Source organism: Nycticebus coucang, chromosome X (genome assembly GCF_027406575.1).
Source record: "Nycticebus coucang isolate mNycCou1 chromosome X, mNycCou1.pri, whole genome shotgun sequence".
Classification (NCBI taxonomy): Eukaryota; Metazoa; Chordata; class Mammalia; order Primates; family Lorisidae; genus Nycticebus; species Nycticebus coucang.
The window spans coordinates 176,084,979-176,103,319 of NC_069804.1; the positions used below are offsets into that span (position 1 = coordinate 176,084,979).

At 37.7% G+C, this 18,341-nt stretch overlaps 1 non-coding gene across 1 annotated transcript; it reads right to left on the reverse strand.

Moving 5' to 3' along the window:
• Positions 1 to 9,753: 9,753 nt before the first annotated feature.
• On the reverse strand, positions 9,754 to 9,879 carry LOC128578881 (U6atac minor spliceosomal RNA). Its single transcript, XR_008377975.1, has one exon. It is a non-coding gene; the product is annotated as a U6atac minor spliceosomal RNA (small nuclear RNA).
• Between the last annotated feature and the right edge of the window lie 8,462 nt (positions 9,880 to 18,341).

Consider the following 18,341-nt stretch of genomic DNA (forward strand, 5'->3'; position numbering starts at 1 on the left):
AGTTTTTGAGATAACTCAGATAGTAAAAGAGGCAGAAAAGAAGAGAGAGAAAGCAGAACGTTCACTGTCAGAATTATGGGACTTTAGGAAGCGTTTCAACATACGAGTTATAGGAATTCCAGAAGGGGAAGAAGAATGCCCCCAGAGGAATGGAAGCCATGCTAGAGAATATTATAAAAGAAAATTTCCAAAATATCACCAAAGATTCTGACACACTGCTTTCAGAGGGCTATCGGACCCCAGGTCGCCTCAACTCTAACCGAGCTTCTCCAAGACACATTGTGATGAACCTGTCCAAAGTCAAGACAAAAGAAAAGATTCTGCAAGCTGCCAGGAGTAAGCGCCAGTTGACCTACAGGGGCAAATCCACCAGAGTGACCGCAGACTTCTCTAATGAAATTTTCCAAGCAAGAAGACACTGGTCATCTACCTATAATCTACTTAAACAGAACAATTTCCAGCCCAGAATTCTGTACCCTGCTAAGCTAAGCTTCAAAATTGACGGAGAAATCAAATCATTTACGGATATACAAACATTGAGGAAATTCGCCACAACAAGACCAGCTCTACAGGAAATACTTCAACCTGTTCTGCACACTGACCACCACAATGGAGCAGCAGCAAAGTAAGAACGCAGAAATTAAAGGACAGAACCTAACCTCCACACTGATGCAAAAGATAAAACTAAGCAATGGACTCTCACAAAATAAGATGAATAGAATACTACCACACTTATCAATTATCTCAATAAATGTTAATGGCTTGAATTCCCCACTGAAGAGACATAGATTGGTTGACTGGATTAAAAAACACAAGCCATCCATTTGCTGTCTGCAAGAAACACACCTGGCTTCAAAAGACAAATTAAAGCTCCGAGTCAAGGGTTGGAAGACAATTTTTCAGGCAAATGGAATTCAGAAGAAAAGAGGAGTTGCAATCTTATTTTCAGATACATGTGGATTTAAAGCAACTAAAGTCAAAAAAGACAAAGATGGTCACTTTATATTGGTCAAGGGAAAAATACAACAAGAAGACATTTCAATTCTAAATATGTATGCACCCAATTTAAATGCTCCCAGATTCTTGAAACAGACCTTACTCAGTCTGAGCAATATGATATCTGATAATACCATCATAAAAGGGGACTTTAACACTCCCCTTACAGAGATGGACAGATCCTCTAAACAGAAATTAAACAAAGATATAAGAGATATAAATGAGACCCTAGAACAACTATGCTTGATAGATGCATATAGAACACTCCACCCCAAAGATAAAGAATATACATTCTTCTCATCGCCCCATGGAACATTCTCCAAAATTGATCATATCCTGGGACACAAAACAAATATCAACAGAATCAAAAGAATTGAAATTTTACCTTGTATCTTCTCAAACCATAAGGCACTAAAGGTGGAACTCAACTCTAATGTTCGACCCCACCCAAAGGCCTGGAAATTAAACAATCTTCTCTTGAATAACAGATGGGTGCAGGAAGAAAGAAAACAGGATATCATTAACTTCCTTGAGCATAACAACATTGAAGACACAAGCTACCAAAACCTGTGGGATACTGCAAAAGCAGTTTTGAGAGGAAAATTTATCGCTTTAGATGCTGACATTCGAAAAACAGAAAGAGAGCACATCAACAATCTCACAAGAGATCTTATGGAATTGGAAAAAGAAGAACAATCTAAGCCTAAACTCAGTAGAAGAAAAGAAATATCCAAAATCAAATCAGAGATCAATGAAATTGAAAACAAAAGAATCATTCAGAAAATTAATGAAACAAGGAGTTGGTTTTTTGAGAAAATAAATAAAATAGATAAACCTTTGACTAGACTAACTAGGAATAGAAAAGTAAAATCTCTAGTAACCTCAATCAGAAATGATAAAGGGGAAATAACAACTGATCCCACAGAGATACAAGAGATCATCTCTGAATACTACCAGAAAATCTATGCCCAGAAGTTTGACAATGTGAAGGAAATGGATCAGTATTTGGAATCACACCCTCTCCCTAGGCTTAGCCAGGAAGAAATAGAGCTCCTGAACTGACCAATTTCAAGCACTGAGATTAAAGAAACAATAAAAAAGCTTCCAACAAAAAATGCCCAGGTCCAGCTGGCTTCACACCAGAATTCTATCAAACTTTCAAGGAAGAGCTTATTCCTGTACGGCAGAAATTATTTCAAGAAATTGAGGAGGAAGGAGTCTTCCTCAACACATTCTATGAAGCAAACATCACCCTGATACCAAAACCAGGAAAAGACCCAACCAAAAAGGAGAATTTCAGACCAATTTTACTCATGAATATAGATGCAAAAATTCTCAACAAAATCCTAGCCAATAGATTACAGCTTATCATCAAAAAAGTCATTCATCATGATCAAGTAGGTTTCATCCCAGGGATGCAAGGCTGGTTTAACATACGTATAGTCCATAAACATTATCCACTGTATCAACAGAGACAAAAATAAAGACCATATGATCCTCTCAATAGATGCATAAAAAGCATTTGATAAAACCCAGCATCCTTTTCTAATTAGAACACTGAAGAGTATAGGCATAGGTGGCACATTTCTAAAACTGATTAAAGCTATCTATGACAAACCCACAGCTAATATTTTACTGAATAGAGTAAAACTGAAAGCTTTTCCTCTTAGAACTGGAACCAGACAAGGTTGTCCTCTGTCACCTTTACTATTCAACGTAGTGCTGGAAGTTCTAGCCAATACAATTAGGCAAGACAAGGAAATAAAGGGAATCCAAATGGGAGCAGAGGAGGTCAAACTCTCCCTCTTTGCTGATGACATGATCTTATACTTAGAGAACCCCCAATACCCAACCACAAGACTCCTAGAAGTCATCAAAAAACACAGTAATGTTTCAGGATATAAAATCAATGTCCACAAGTCAGTAGCCTTTGTATACACCAATAACAGTCAAGATGAGAAGCTAATTAAGGACACAACTCCCTTCACCATAGTTTCAAAGAAAATGAAATACCTAGGAATATACCTAACGAAGGAGGTGAAGGACCTCTATAAAGAAAATTATGAAATCCTCAGAAAGGAAATAGCAGAGGATATTAACAAATGGAAGAACATACCATGCTCATGGATGGGAGGAATCAACTTTGTTAAGATGTCTATACTTCCCAAAGCAATCTACCTATTCAATGCCATTCCTATTAAAATACCAAAATTGTACTTTAAAGATTTGGAAAAAATGATTCTGCATTTTGTGTGGAACCAGAAAAAAACCCATATAGCTAAGGCAGTTCTTATTAATAAAAACAAAGCTGGGGGCATCACCATACCAGATTTTAGGCGGTACTACAAAGCCATAGTCATCAAGACAGCATGGTACTGGCACAAAAATAGAGACATAGACACTTGGAATTGAACAGAAAACCAGGAAATGAAACTAGCATCTTACAACTACCTAATCTTTGATAAACCAAATAAGAACATACCTTGGAGGAAAGACTCCCTATTCAACAAATGGTGTTGGGAGAACTGTTTATCCACATGTAAAAGACTGAAACTGGACCCACACCTTTCTCCACTCACAAAAATTGATTCAAGATGGATAAAGGACTTAAATTTAAGGCATGAAATAATAAAACATCCTCAAAGAAAGCATAGGAAAAACACTGGAAGATATTGGCCTGGGGAAAAACTTCATGAAGAAGATTGTCATGGCAATTGCAACAACAAAAATAAACAAATGGGACTTCATTAAACTGAAAAGCTTCTCTACAGCTAAGGAGACAACAACCAAAGCAAAGAGAAAACAACCAAAGCAAAGAGACAACCTACACAATGGGAAAGGATATTTACATATTTTGAATCAGACAAAAGCTTGATAACTAAGATCTATAGAGAACTCAAATTAATCCACATGAAAAAAGCCAACAATCCCATATATCAATGGGCAAGAGACATGAATAGAACCTTCTCTAAAGAAGACAACTGAATGGCTAGCAAACATATGAAAAAATGTTCATCATCCCTATCTATTAGATAAATGCAAATCACAACCACCCTGAGATACCATCTAACCCCAGCAAGAATGGCCCACATCACAAAATCTCAAAACTGCAGATGCTGGTGTGGATGTAAAGAGAAGGGAACACTTTTACACTGCTGGTGGGACTGCAAACTAGTACAACCTTTCTGGAAGGAAGTATGGAGAAATCTCAAAGCAATCAAGCTAGACCTCCCACTTGATCCGCAATCCCATTACTGGACATCTACCCAGAAGGAAAAAAAATCCTTTTATCATAAGGACACCTGCACTAGACTGTTTATTGCAGCTCAATTTACAATCGCCAAAATGTGGAAACAGCCTAAATGCCCACAAACCCAGGAATGGATTAACAAGCTTTGGTATATGTATACCATGGAATACTATTCAGCCATTAAAAAACATGGAGACTTTACATCCTTCGTATTAACCTGGATGGAAGTGGAAGACATTATTCTTAGTAAAGCATCACAAGAATGGAGAAGCACGAATCCTATGTACTCAATTTTGTTATGAGGACAATTAAGGTCACGGTGGGTGTGGGGGAAGAGGAAAGCGGAGAGAAAAAGAAGGAGGGAGGGGTGGGGAAAGGAAGAACAGAGAGAGGAAAGGAGGGAGGGGCGTGGGGCCTTGGTGTGTGCCACACTTTCGGGGGGCAAGACATGATTACAAGAGGGACTTTACCTAACAAATGCAATCAGTGTAACCTGGCTTATTGTACCCTCAATGAATCCCCAACAATAAAAATAAATAAATAAATAAATAATCGGGAAAAAAAAGATTTAGAGAAACGGCATTCTTGTATGTTGTTAGTGGAAATGTAAATTAGTATAACCAAGATGAAAAATTATGTGGTGGTGCCTCAAAAAATTGAAAATAAAACTATTGTCTGATCTAGAAATGCCACTACTGATATCTATGTCCAAAGAACATGAAATCAGTATGTCAAAAACATATCTGCACTCTCATGTTCTCTGCAGCACTGTTCACAATGTCCAAGGTATGAAATCAACTTAAGCATCCATCAACACATGAATAGATAAAGAAAACATGGTCTATATACACAATGAAACATTATTCCGCTTTAAAAACTAAGGAAATACTGTCATTTACAACCACATGGATGAACTTTGAGGACATTACGTAAAGTGAAATAAGCTAGGCACAGAAGGACAAATATCACATGATTTCACTTTTACATAGATTGTAAAAAATACATGATCATAGAAACCACGGATGGAGTAAAATGCTGTTTATCAGAGCCTGGGGTGGGAGGAATAGGTAGATGTTGGTTAAAGGCCATAAAATCTCAATTGGACAGGAGGAATAAGTTCAGGAGACAGACTGTGCTTCATGGTAACTACAGTTAATAATAATATATTTGGTATATGAAAATTGCTACGACAGTAAATTATAAGGGCTGTCATCACAAAAAATGATAAGTATGTGAGGTAATGATACATTAACTTGATTTAGCCATTCCACAATGTATAGATATATCAACACATCATGTTGTACATCATACATTTATATAACTTTACTTGTCAATTGAGAAAATGGAAAATACATGTATAATAATAAATTATCATGATTTATATGGATAAAGTAGAGGGTATTATCAGAACATCCTCCAAGAGGATCTGCTAGACTGAGATATAAGAAAAGGCCTGCTGCAGTGTACTGAATGATTATATCCTCCCAAATTTGTAAGTTGCTATCCCACCCACCCCCAACATGGTGGTATTAGGAAGTAGGCCCTTTCAGATATGATTAGGTGACGAAGGCAGAGTCACTTATGAGGAAAGTGCCATCTATGAGACATTGAGCCCTCCACAGACATAAAATCTGCCAGCACCTTGATGTTGGACTTTCCACCTTCAAAACTATGAGAAATAAAGGTTACTTGTTTATAAGTCACCACTTGTTTCTAAGTTTGTTATTTTCTTAGATCAGCCTGAACAGACTAAGACACTTTTTTAAGAAAGTGACATTAAAGAACCAAGAATTGGCTGCCCTTGGGGAAAGAGAATCTAGGATCCAGTTGGTGCAGTTTTAAGGCTTGTTCCTATGTATACTTTTAAATTATTATTTAAATAGATAATATAAGTATGCAGCTTAAAAGGAAACCTGCAAAGGTACACAGAATTGTCTCATTTTTAATTAAAAAGATACTGTATCAGAACCAAAGAGTTAAAAATTTCTTCTTTTGAGAAAAAAAGAGAAAGTGACATTAAAGTTGATCATTGAAGAATGAGTTAGGATTTAGCAATTTAAAAGTAGGGTGGCAGGGAGTGAGAGGAAAATTCCAAACATTGAACAACATATACAAAGGTTCTGAGGCAACAAATAGCTAATGTGATCAAATAACTCAGGAAAGCTAGTGTGCAGAGAGAGAAAGAGCAAGATGAGTGGAACAAGATGAAACTGACAAGACTGGCAGGTATCTGATCATATAAAGCCTGGCCTTATGTGTTGAGCATGTTTTACTGTATCTAAAAGGCAATGGGAAGTCTCTTAAAGATTTTAAGCAAGAGACTGGTATAGTCTGAAGTACGTTTTAAAATTTCAGCCAGGCTACAGTAAATATAATGGATTATCACCTCACCAGGCCTTGTATAAAACACAGGCATGGAGGAACAGCTGCAGTTTTGAGTCACTGAACCTTTTTCTCAACAAATGTAAGAAATCAAACAACACAATATCTAACGTGAATAATCACAAGAGATTATGCCTGTCCCTTAAAGTCCAACAGTAATACCTGGAGACTTCAGATTCTAGAGAGCCAACTCCCAGGTTTCTGACATGGATACATTGAGGAAAGGAGAATGAAGAGACCATTTGCTGAAATGGGAGACTGGGAAAAAAGCTTTTGAAAAGAAATAAATTAGGCAGTTGTGTATATGGTTTGTAATTTATATGAGACGTCTGCGTTGCAGATAATGGCAGATAAAAGAGATGAAATAAACTGTTATATTCGGACTTGAACTACTTCTGAAATAGTGACTTGTGCTTCCTGAATAAAATAATAGTCTACTTTATCCCAATCATCTTTCCTGACAATTTTGCTCTTATTTCATGGATTTGAACCCAGGGACCACAATTGACTAGCTAGCTATGTGACTTCGGGTGAATTATTTAACCTCACAGGAGCCTCAGCTTGCCATACAATGAATTATAATAGACTTGTTGAAAGCAGGAGCATATTTGGGTTCTAATATCAGCTGTATTACTTACTAATTGTATGACATTTAAGTTATTTAAATTATCTTTGCCTTTATTTCTTCATCTATGGAAAAAGGGATAAGAAAATGACTTACTCTAAAAATTCTTTTGAGGATTAACAAGCGATGATGTATATAAAACAATTTTTGTCACTATGTCTGGACCATGATGATTCCTAAATAAATGTATTGCCACAGTAGTAGTAGAAGATACTCAATACTTTTACTTTTTACTTCCTTACTTCATTTACTTCCCCTTCCAAATACTTTACTGGTTCATAAATCCATCCACACTCAATTCTTCACGTTTTTTTTCTTTCCTGCTTGAAGTAGATGAACCTGATAAACTTGAAAACCATGTAATTAAGATAGTGGATCTAAGAGATAGAAGGATTCTAGATTCACGAATCATTTATAAAAGAATCACTTGCTGATCAGGAATAGCCATCTTGAAATTTATGTTCGGGAGAAGTAAGTTTCTATCAGGTTTGAGCCAACATATGTTTTGGGGGTTGTTCATTATAGAAGATAGGATCAACACACTTAATAAAGTAATCAAAAACAATAGCTCATATTTATTGAGAACCTAGTATAAAACAGAATCTGGAAGTAAGAGGTAGTGATGGTATTTACCCTGGAAGCTGCAGTGTAAGAATATAGTTTGAAATACAAATGTTTTTTCATTACATACCCACTGAAACATGCTTTGTGTAGTTTACCAAGAGTGTATTTTTTTTATTTTTCTAGCTCATTTAGGTATAATTGACAAAATTTTATATATTTGAAGTGTACAACAGGATAATTTGATATACACATATATTGTGAATTGATTACCAATATCCAGCTAATTAACATATCCATAACCTTACAGTTACCTTCTGTGAGTGTATGTAGTGAGAACACTTAGATGTACTGTATTATCAAATCAAATTTTAAATAAATAATACAGTTTTACATGTGTTAATAATATTCACTATCCAGTAGATTAGATTCCCAGAACTTTTTATTCATCTTATAAATGAAAATGTATATCTTTTGACTTACATGTCCCCATTTCTCTCAAGCTGTGGCTTCTGGAGACCATTCTACTCTCTGCTTCTATGAGTTTGATCATTCTCAATTTTTTTTCTGTGTCTGGTTTATTTCACTTAGCATAATGTCCTCCAGGTTCACTCATGTTGATGCAAATGGCAGAACTTCCTCCTTTTCAAAATGATGATTAATAATTCTTTGTGTATGTGTACATATGTGCATATATATATATGTAACCCCCACATTGCCATTATTCTAATAATTCTTTGTGTATATGTACATATGTGCATGTATGTATATATAACCCCCAAATTGCCATTATTCTAATAATTGTTTTGTATGTGTACATATGTTCATGTATGTATATATATAACTTCCACATTGCCATTATTCATCCACCCACAGAAGCTTCAGTTGTTCCCATATCTTAGCTAATATGAGTAAGGTTGCAATGATCATGAGAGTGCAGAAATCTCTTCCACCTGCTGATTTCATTTCCATTAAATATATCCCAAAAATGGGATTGCTGAGTCCTATGATATTTCTATTTTTAATTTTCTGAAGAATCTCCATACAGTTTTCCATAATGACTGTACCAATTTACAATTCTCACAAAGAGTGCCCAAAGATTCCCTTTCCACCACACCCTATACATATTTCTTTCTGGGTTTACCCTCATAAAAACTAAATGATGTTTTTCATAAAGTGATAGTTTAGTTCAGAACTTCCATACTTTTCTGTGCTTTTAAATTCAAATGACCCATGTAAAATCCTTACCACAATGCTTAGAACATAGAAAACAATCAATGAAATGTCAGCTATTATCATTAACATTTTGTGACCATTGTTAACTCTCTTTCCTATTCCTCCTTTGGACACCACCTGCCTGGTGCTAGTGTTTCTAATACTATCACTGCTATTGCTGTGCTTTATCTTTAATTTCATTCATTTGCATGTTACACTTACCAGCCACTATGCCTGATACTCTTTTTTTTTTTTTTTATCAAATCATAGCTGTGTACATTAATGCAATCATGGGGCACCATACACTGGTTTTATAGACAGTTTGACACATTTTCATCATACTGGTTAACATAGCCTTCCTGGCATTTTCTTAGTTATTGTGTTAAAACATTTACATTCTACATTTACTAAGTTTCACATATACCTTTGTAAGATGCACCGCTGGTGTGATCCCACCAATCAGCCTCCTTCCTCTCCCTTTCCCCCTTCCCCCCATTCTTAGGTTATAACTGGGTTATAGCTTTCATGTGAAAGCCATAAATTAGCTTCATAGTAGGGCTGAGTACATTGGATACTTTTTCTTCCATTCTTGAGATACTTTACTAAGAAGAATATGTTCCAGCTCCATACCACAATTTATTAATCCATTCGTGAATTGACGGGCACTTGGGCTTTTTCCATGACTTAGCAATTATGTATTGGGCTGCAATAAACATTCTGGTACAAAAAACAATGGTCAGATGCCACGAAGTAGGTGGCAATGCCTTAACCGTATGCGTGTTGTCAGGCCCAAGGGCCTCTTCCATCCTTGTCAAGGGGAGTGCTAACCTTCTCTCCTTTCATACAACACACCTGATACTCTTTATATATTACTTCATGACTCTTCATTAGAGAGAGGGTTTTAGTTTTATTTTACAAATGAGGAAACCAGGATCCATAGTTAAATATTTTGTCCAAGGTTACACAGCTTTAAATGGTGGAGCTGAAATTTAAATCCAAGTCTGCCCAACCTGAGCCCAAAGTTCAGGCTCTCAACAGCATCAATAACTGACTTCTTCTTTCTTTGAAAAGAAGGTACAGGCCCAGCACCCTTAGCTCAGTGGTTAGGGCGCCGGCCACATGCACCAGGACTGGTAGGATTGAACCCAGCCTGGGCCTGCTAAACAATGACAACAACAACAAATAGCTGAAGGTTGTGGCAGGCACCTGTAGTCCCAGCTACTTGGGAGGCTGATGCAAAATAATTGCTTAAGCCCAAGGGTTGGAGGTTGCTGTGAGCTGTGATACCACAGCACTCTACCGAGGGTGGCATAGTAAGACTCCGTAACAAATAAACTAAAAATAAAAAAATAAAAAGAAGGTACAACCATTATTATTTCATTAGTTACACAAAATGAAATAGAGATTTAAGGTCGAAAGAAAATTAGCCCATGGTGAGCTGGAACTAGCTTGTACCGGCTTGCAAGAGTAGATTGTATGTATAGCTTCCCAATTCTACATTCACTGACATCACTTCCGTAGCTTGAGATCAGGAATGGTGGGTGGGGATACTTGCACCTTGGAAATTGCGAATGCTGCAAACACCACAAATAAAGTCTTCTTTTTGCTTTTTCTTTTTGCCATCAAACCACTGGATCTAGTATTATAGACTGGTTGATACATGAGGAAACTGAAATTCAGAGGGGACTAATATCTAACATAACACAGTTCATGGCAGAGATGGAAACATAACCTAGCTTTTTTGACCTCCAGTAAAATATCAAAGCTGTTATTACCCCTTCCTTTCTTTGGATAGAAACAGGAGGGGGGGGCTCAGTGCCCGTAGCTAAGTGGTTAGGGAACCAGCCACATACACTGGGGCTGGCAGGTCAGAACCTGGCTCAGGCCTGCTAAACAACAATGACAACTACAACAACAACAAAAAATAGCTGGACATTGTGACAGGAGCCTGTAGTCCCAGCTACTTGGGAGGCTGAGGCAAGAGAATCACTTCAGCCCAAGAGTTTAAGATTGCTGTGAGCTGTGACACCACAGCACTCTACTGAGGGTGACATAGTAAGACTCTGTCTCAAAAATAAAGAAACAGGAGAGGAAAACAGAAAGAGATTGAGAAATGTGATCTAATACAGAAAATCATAGACTCTGAATTGGAAGGAGAGTTGAACTTTGCCTTATCTAGTAATTCCCAACAGTAGCTGCATTTAAGAATTACCAGGGGCAATTATTGAAATTACCATTTTCCTGGACTACCTACTGGATATGGCACTCTAGGAGACTCTGCATGCTTAAAATGAATCTCCAGGTGTTGTGATGCAGCCATTCAAGGATCACTTTATATAGTCCAATCTTGTATCTCATGTGTAAAACCTCTCCACATAATTCATGCTTTTATCCTGTATGGGTTTAACTTTAACCTCTAAGCCTTCAGCAGTTCTTTCCCTTAAGTCATTTTCTTATGGCATAAGTTTTGCACATTGTAATGCAGAACAAATTTTTAGAATCTAAAACCTTACAGTTTAAAAAAAAACAAACTTATGTTGGTATAATAAAAGAACTTTTGTTCTTGGGGGTTTTATATTCACTGTCTTCTTTAGGATGCAGGAAAGGATTATCAGAAATGTTTGTGTGTGTGTCTGTGTGTGTGCATGCACTCACAGAATGGAAGAAAGGGTGGCCTCAAGAATGGCCTCATTTCAGGGCTCAATGAGGAGATTTCAGTACTTAGGGGATGCCCTGCTTTGGCACTAAGGGCAAAGGCATGGAATGTCCCACTGAAAGAAGCCAGTCGTGATCACTGGCAGGGAGAGCAATAAAAACAGAGACTTTGTTCTCAAAAGCTTACTGAAAGCATAACATTGGGCTATTGAGACAGCTCAGTCTCTCAAACACACTCCCACTCTGCCTTGCCAAGGTGCAGCATGGCCCTGTTCAGCCCAGCACACAGAGGATTGCTTGCTCTGAAAGGAACCAAGTAACTTGTAGACAGCAATAAAATTCTTAAAAGAACGTGCCAAAGGAAAGTTTTCAGTCTTTAATTTGTTTACAACTTAAGGGTAGGGTTTATCAGCAAAGATGACTTGGAGGCATTCAGGATTAAGCAAGGGTTTTTTTTTTGTTTGTTTGTTTTCTTTCAAAAATCTTATGAAGGTGAAAGGATATCAGCAGCTGTAAAAACATGATTTTCTCTAGAATTCTTCTGGACTAAAAATTATATCAATGGGAGATATCATATTTATAAAGTCATGGCCTAAATCCACGAAAGAAGAGTCCCCAAATACACCTGATAGTTGGGAGAACTGTGCACCCTGCAAGCAGTATGACTTCACCTCTGGAATCCCTAGTTCTCTAGACAGTCTAATGAATGAATAAATAAATGAATGGATGGATGATCTATTGAGTAAATGGAAACCAGTCATCTACTTCATAATAGTGCCTGAAAAGTAAGCAAAAAGAAACAACACATCCAATACCCTCACACAGAGGAGAAAGTATTGATTCTTTAATTCACTTATCAAAAGTTAATGGAGCATTTAGTACCAAACACAGGGATCCACAATCTGTGATGATGACTGGGGATACTTGTCTCAGTAGTCCTCAAACTTGAGCATGTAACAGTATTACTTGGAGGGCTCATTTAAACACAGATTGCTAGCTTACCCACAGAGTCTCTGAGTTGTTATGTATAGCAGGAAACCTAAGAATGTGCATTTCAAACAAGTGCCCAGGAGATGCTGATGGTCAGATGACCAGACTTCAAAAACCACTGCCTGTTTATACAGGAGACAAACAAGTAAATGCTTACAATGCACAGTGGTAAGTGCTAAGTGGCATGAAGTGGCTATGGCAGCTTTTCTGTCAGGGGAGGAAGAATTGGAAAGGTGTTCTGGATGGAAGAAAGAGCATGTATGAGAAGACTGAGGTGATAAGTGGCATCGTCATTTTAGGGAACTGCAAGTAATTTGTGGTAAGAGTCCAGGTAGAAAACAAATATCTACCTATAACATCTAGCACAGGATTGCTACAAAAGAAGCACTCGTCCCAGGGGAGTCGCCAAAAAAAGGGGGGTGGGGGCACTCAATCAGAATACTTTCCTACAATTATCTGATGCGAAATGGTTACATTTCATAAACGCTCATCTGGTGGAAAGCTTGTGTGTATATATGCAGAACAGGAACTGTTGGTCACTATGTATCCCAGAAGAAGCTGAGAGAAGGAAGGTGCTGTGCCAAGAGAAGCAAAGATGAGAGACGGACAGAGAACTGGCAGCATTCTCAGTCCATGATTCCAAATGTCCCTAATGTCCAGCTGCCCTTGCTATTCCCACCTTTTCTCGGTACATAGAATTCCTCAATAGCTTCTAGTAAATATCTCCTTTTTGCGTTAGCCAGATCAAGTTGAATTTCTGTCACTTGCAATCAAATCTCTTGTGACTGCAGTGTCAGCAATTGCGCAGGATCTGAGGTATGAAATAGTCACTGAAAAGACCTGAAATCCATGGGCTGAATCTGCAGTAGAAGCTTCATAGGGGTAGTGGGACTTCAGTCAACATCAGCATACCTGGGCAGGATTTGGCCAAAGAAAAGGGAAAGGAGGAGACCCTACCAAGTAGAGAGAATGCCCTAGAAGAAAGTGTAGCTTTTTTTTTTATTTAATTTATTTTTATTAAACCATAGCTGTGTACATTAGTATGATCGTGGGGCACCATACACTTGGTTCATAGATCGTTTGACACATTTTCATCACATTAGTTAACAGCTTTTGTAGCATTTTCTTAGTTATTTTGCTAAGACTTTTACATTCCACATTTACTAGGATTCACATATACCTGGTGGGGGAGATACCATGATCATGAAGAAAGTGCAGTTTTAACAATAAACATGGTTTAAAATATTTGGAAGAGGTCTACCTGGCTGGGCAGAGGGTGCCTTCTAGGTAATTATGGGCAAGCATTAAATATGAAGGGTCAGATAATTGTATTTTCACCTGGAAGTCCTGGAGGATAACAGGAAAGAACTCATGTTTTTAAAGAGCATGAGTCTTATGACAGGTTTTCTTTTCTTTTACTGATGACAGCTCTCTCTATCTCTATCTCTTTCTCTCTCTGAGAATAGGTTTCCTTATGGGGGATTCTCATGTCCAGTCTGCACAGCACTGCCACATCAGAGAATTACTGGGCACTAGGGCTGGGCAACAAGGCTTTCTCTGACCCAAAGGTGTTGGGAATACCAGAGCAGAGCATGGCTGAACAGAAGCCGCCAAGAGCTGGAGTGGACAGGACAGTGGGCTGGGAATCAATAGGTCTGCCCTCAGATAAAACATCTGCCTCATTGAACCCCACTTTTCTCATCTCCAAAATGAGGGTGATTGTACCCACCCTGCCTTCTTCACGGGGTGTCTATGCAGGGAATTGAGATCATATGTATGACAGAACTTCCTTCACTGCAAAAGATTGAGCCAGGGTTTGTGAAAATTGCTGCATGATTTAACCCTTTGTTTCAGATAATCTGTGCCAGAGCTTTCCTAAGCCATCCCTACTAGTGTACATGGACAGTATGTCCCACGCAGTCATCTCACTTTAAAGAGGATGATTCCCACAACATATTCTGGGCAGGCACATCTTTGCAAGTCTTTCATTTTTATTCATGTAAGACAAGCTACAAATACAAATCACTTCCAAGACATTTTAAATTGACTAGGAAAGTACACACATGCTCTGGTCCATGGAGACCACGTTTGTCTCCTCTTTCTTATGCTGTCCCAGGATCCCTTTAAAGCATGTCCTCCTCTCTTATGGAAGAGAGCTCTGTCATGTGATTGACAATATGCTTCCAGAAACCATTCATCTATTCTTTCATGCCTACCACATTCTCTCATGTTTCAGTCAAGAGAGTGAACTGACTGCAAATCTGCCAGGTCCAGGCCTGGTGCTCAGAGCAGGGCCCACCTGTCTGGCCCTGCCAGTTCTGCCTGATTTATTCAGAGATGGAGCTGACTATCCTGAATATCTTCAGTCTTAGGAAGTCCTTGTCAATGCTGTGATAATATATCTATATCTTCAGGGAAACATCTGGGAGACCCATCCAAATCAGGTGTCTTCCCTTACATGGATGAATCAAGAGAAGGGCTCAAGCTACAGGGTGGCTACAGGGCCTTTGATTGTAATGAGGAGTGAGGAATTCCGTTGTGACCATACTTCACTTCTTGCACTCTTCTCTACACTGTGTCATTTCCAAGATTTCCTGCTTTGTTGTCCTTTTAAAGCTTTACAGCATGAGATAGAGATTTCAATCATAAAGTATAAAGGCACTCTGTCACTTTTATCTTCACTGATTCAAGTCAGCACATGTCTAAAAACTTTTCTATTAAAGAGCCTGCATTTTAATGGATTATTCTGAAAAGTGCCCATTTTCCTAATTATTTCAGAATTATGTGGACAGTAATTTCCATCTTCCATTAGCAGCACTAGAGGTGGTTAGGACAAATTTCGAATGCATCCAGCAAGTGTTTTACACTAATATGTCTGCTTCATTAACTTCAATCAAAAGACAGCAGTGGATCCTCATAGCAGTAAGTTTGCTTTGATACATTCTCATCAAATATTGATCTGAATAGTCTGTAGGAGTGCTTCGGTAGGCTGTATGAAATTTATTTACTGAATACATTATTTCTATCCCCAAACTGCCAGTTACGATCTCAGAAAATCTATTTTTTTCATGTTAAAACTTTATTAACATTTAGGTAATCACTAAACATTTTGACCATCAATATATGTCTGTGAACATATTTTCAGTGCAAAACCCTCAGCAGAAAAGGAGAAAATCCAAACTTGTATCAGATGATAGGTTTTCTTTTCCAGTTACTCTGAAAAAAAAATTTTTTTTTCTTCCAAAACACCAAATATATACAATAGTGACTGGCAGTAGAATATCCGCTTCCCTCAAGCAAGTTTACCCAAATGTGAATGGTGTGACTTAAAATTACATAGGTTTTTTTTGTTGTTCTTGAAATTGAGCCTATTATTTAATTTTGTTTGAAAACTCTTTAACAGTGGTATTTAAAACTTCACAGATTTGGAAAAGAAAGGGTATTTCTCTTCTAAATGTATGCATCATGGAGCCAAGTTCCCCATTTCACATGGACTCTTCAATTGCAGCCGAGGCCTGTGAGGGTGGTGAAGCAGTGAACAGAATACAGAGCAGGAAAGAAAGCCTAGCTGAAGAGTTCTGAAGGAGGAGATAGGCAAAGTCAGTAAATAGGTTCTGACAGTCCCCTAGAATCGACAAGAGACAAAGCACAGGGCATGAAATGGGAATGAGAGGCCATTTAGCAATCCAAAATGGCAACCTTATCACCAACTGAAAGCTAGTAGGAAAAGAAAACTCTAGAAGATGTTTCCTATCTGATTTCACTGAGATTTAAAAATGAAGTCAAAAGAGAATACAAAGGAAAGCTGTCTCTGAGTGGGGAAAAAAGACAAGTGAGACAAGTCGCTTTCCCAGGAATGAGGCATAAAATCTCCATTAAATGCTGTGTGCAGTGATTGAATGAAGAGCCAGTTGACTCCAAATATATAATTTGTTGTATGGGAGTCCCAAATCGTGAGAGGGCCTGGAATTGTCTGACAAATATTTACTAGTCACCCACTGTGTGCTGTACTTTTGTTTTTGATGGTGATGAGCAAAACGTGATTTCAATATTGTGCCTGTTATCCCTAATAATTGGTGTGTTCTGCCAAGTTGCCTGTGAGAGTTATCAAGAATTCTGCACCACTACTTTGTCATTTCCATATCTAGTGCCCAGGTGGCTCCTTTCTCCAACTTCAGAGTGAGTTAAGCCTGGACACAGTCTGCAACTATTATAGTCACCCCTCATGAAATAGAATGGAGAAGCCGAGTGTTCACAGAGCCAGAGGCTGCTGTCAGACTCCAGGTCTGAAACCGGACCAGGTTCCAGATGCAATTCAAAAGATTTGTTAAAGGATACAAAATGACGCCTGGATAAGAGGAGTAAGTTCCAGTGTTCTCTAGCAGTGTGGCATGACTACAGTTAACAATAATATATTACATAGTTTCAAATAACTAGAAACAGGATATTGAACATTCCTAAAAAAGAAATGGTAAATGTTTGAGATGCTGCATATGCTAGTTATCTTGAGCTAATCAAAACATCACTATGTACAATTATTTGTCAATTAAAAACTAAAGCTAATTTTTTAAAGCCTATTGGAGATAAAAGAGTCCTATGTGAATATTCTCTTTTTTAAAAGCCTATTTGAGAGAAAACAATCCCGTGTGACTATTCTTAATCACACATAGACAGGGTCTGCCTCAGGAATTGCTTTTCCAAATGCGAAGGATATGAATAAGATCTTATACCTTTCATATTTTACATTTTTGTAAAGAGCTTTACACAAAACAGCCTGTATTCATGTATTATCACACTGATTATCCTGGATAGGTAATGTGATTCCTATGTTGCAATACCAGCTCAAAATGTTAAGTGACTTTCTCCAAATCATACAGCTAGTGACTATTAGAATCTCAACTCTAATGCTGATTTTCTGATAACAAACCAGTCACTATTTCAATTATACCATATTCCACATCTGCCCAATATTTGTGCTTTATAATTCATATGTGTATAATATAGGTATAATATTCTGTGCTTAACTCTTTGTGTATGTCAATATGCCTAATATGTCTATGAAATTATTTAGTAATTAATGGAATAATCAGTATTGTTTATTGAATTGTTACTCTGTATATTAAATATTTTAGAGTGTTATTAAATCCTCCACAATCCTAGGAGATATGTACCCTTACAAATGAGGAAATTGACTATCAGAAGGTTAAATGTTTGGTTCAAAGTTACATAATGTGTGTGAAAGTCCATGTCCTTTCTACTAGATAATACTGCCTCAATTCTCTCTCCTGCATGTGCACTTGCCCTCACTTTCTCTCCCTCCGTCTTCATCCTACTATCTGTCTCTGTGTATGTGTGCATGTCTCTCTCATTGCCTTGCAGACTGTATGCTGTGCAACCCTGCTCTATAATCCGATAAAACATTCGAACATAGATTTCACTCAATGTAGTGCATAGGCAAACAGCAAACAAGGGTGACAATGGACTCTCAAGTCACTTTAGTTATGGGGCTGAATCTTTCCCTCCTTTTTTTTGCTTAGCAGTTCTAAAAAAGGTCTTGCTATGAAAAGAAATTTGGAAAGAAACCTTTGAGAGAGGACAGACATTTTGACAGCATGATAAGAGGTAGTTTGCTTCAGAGCTGTGGAAAACAATGTATTCAAAGGTGGG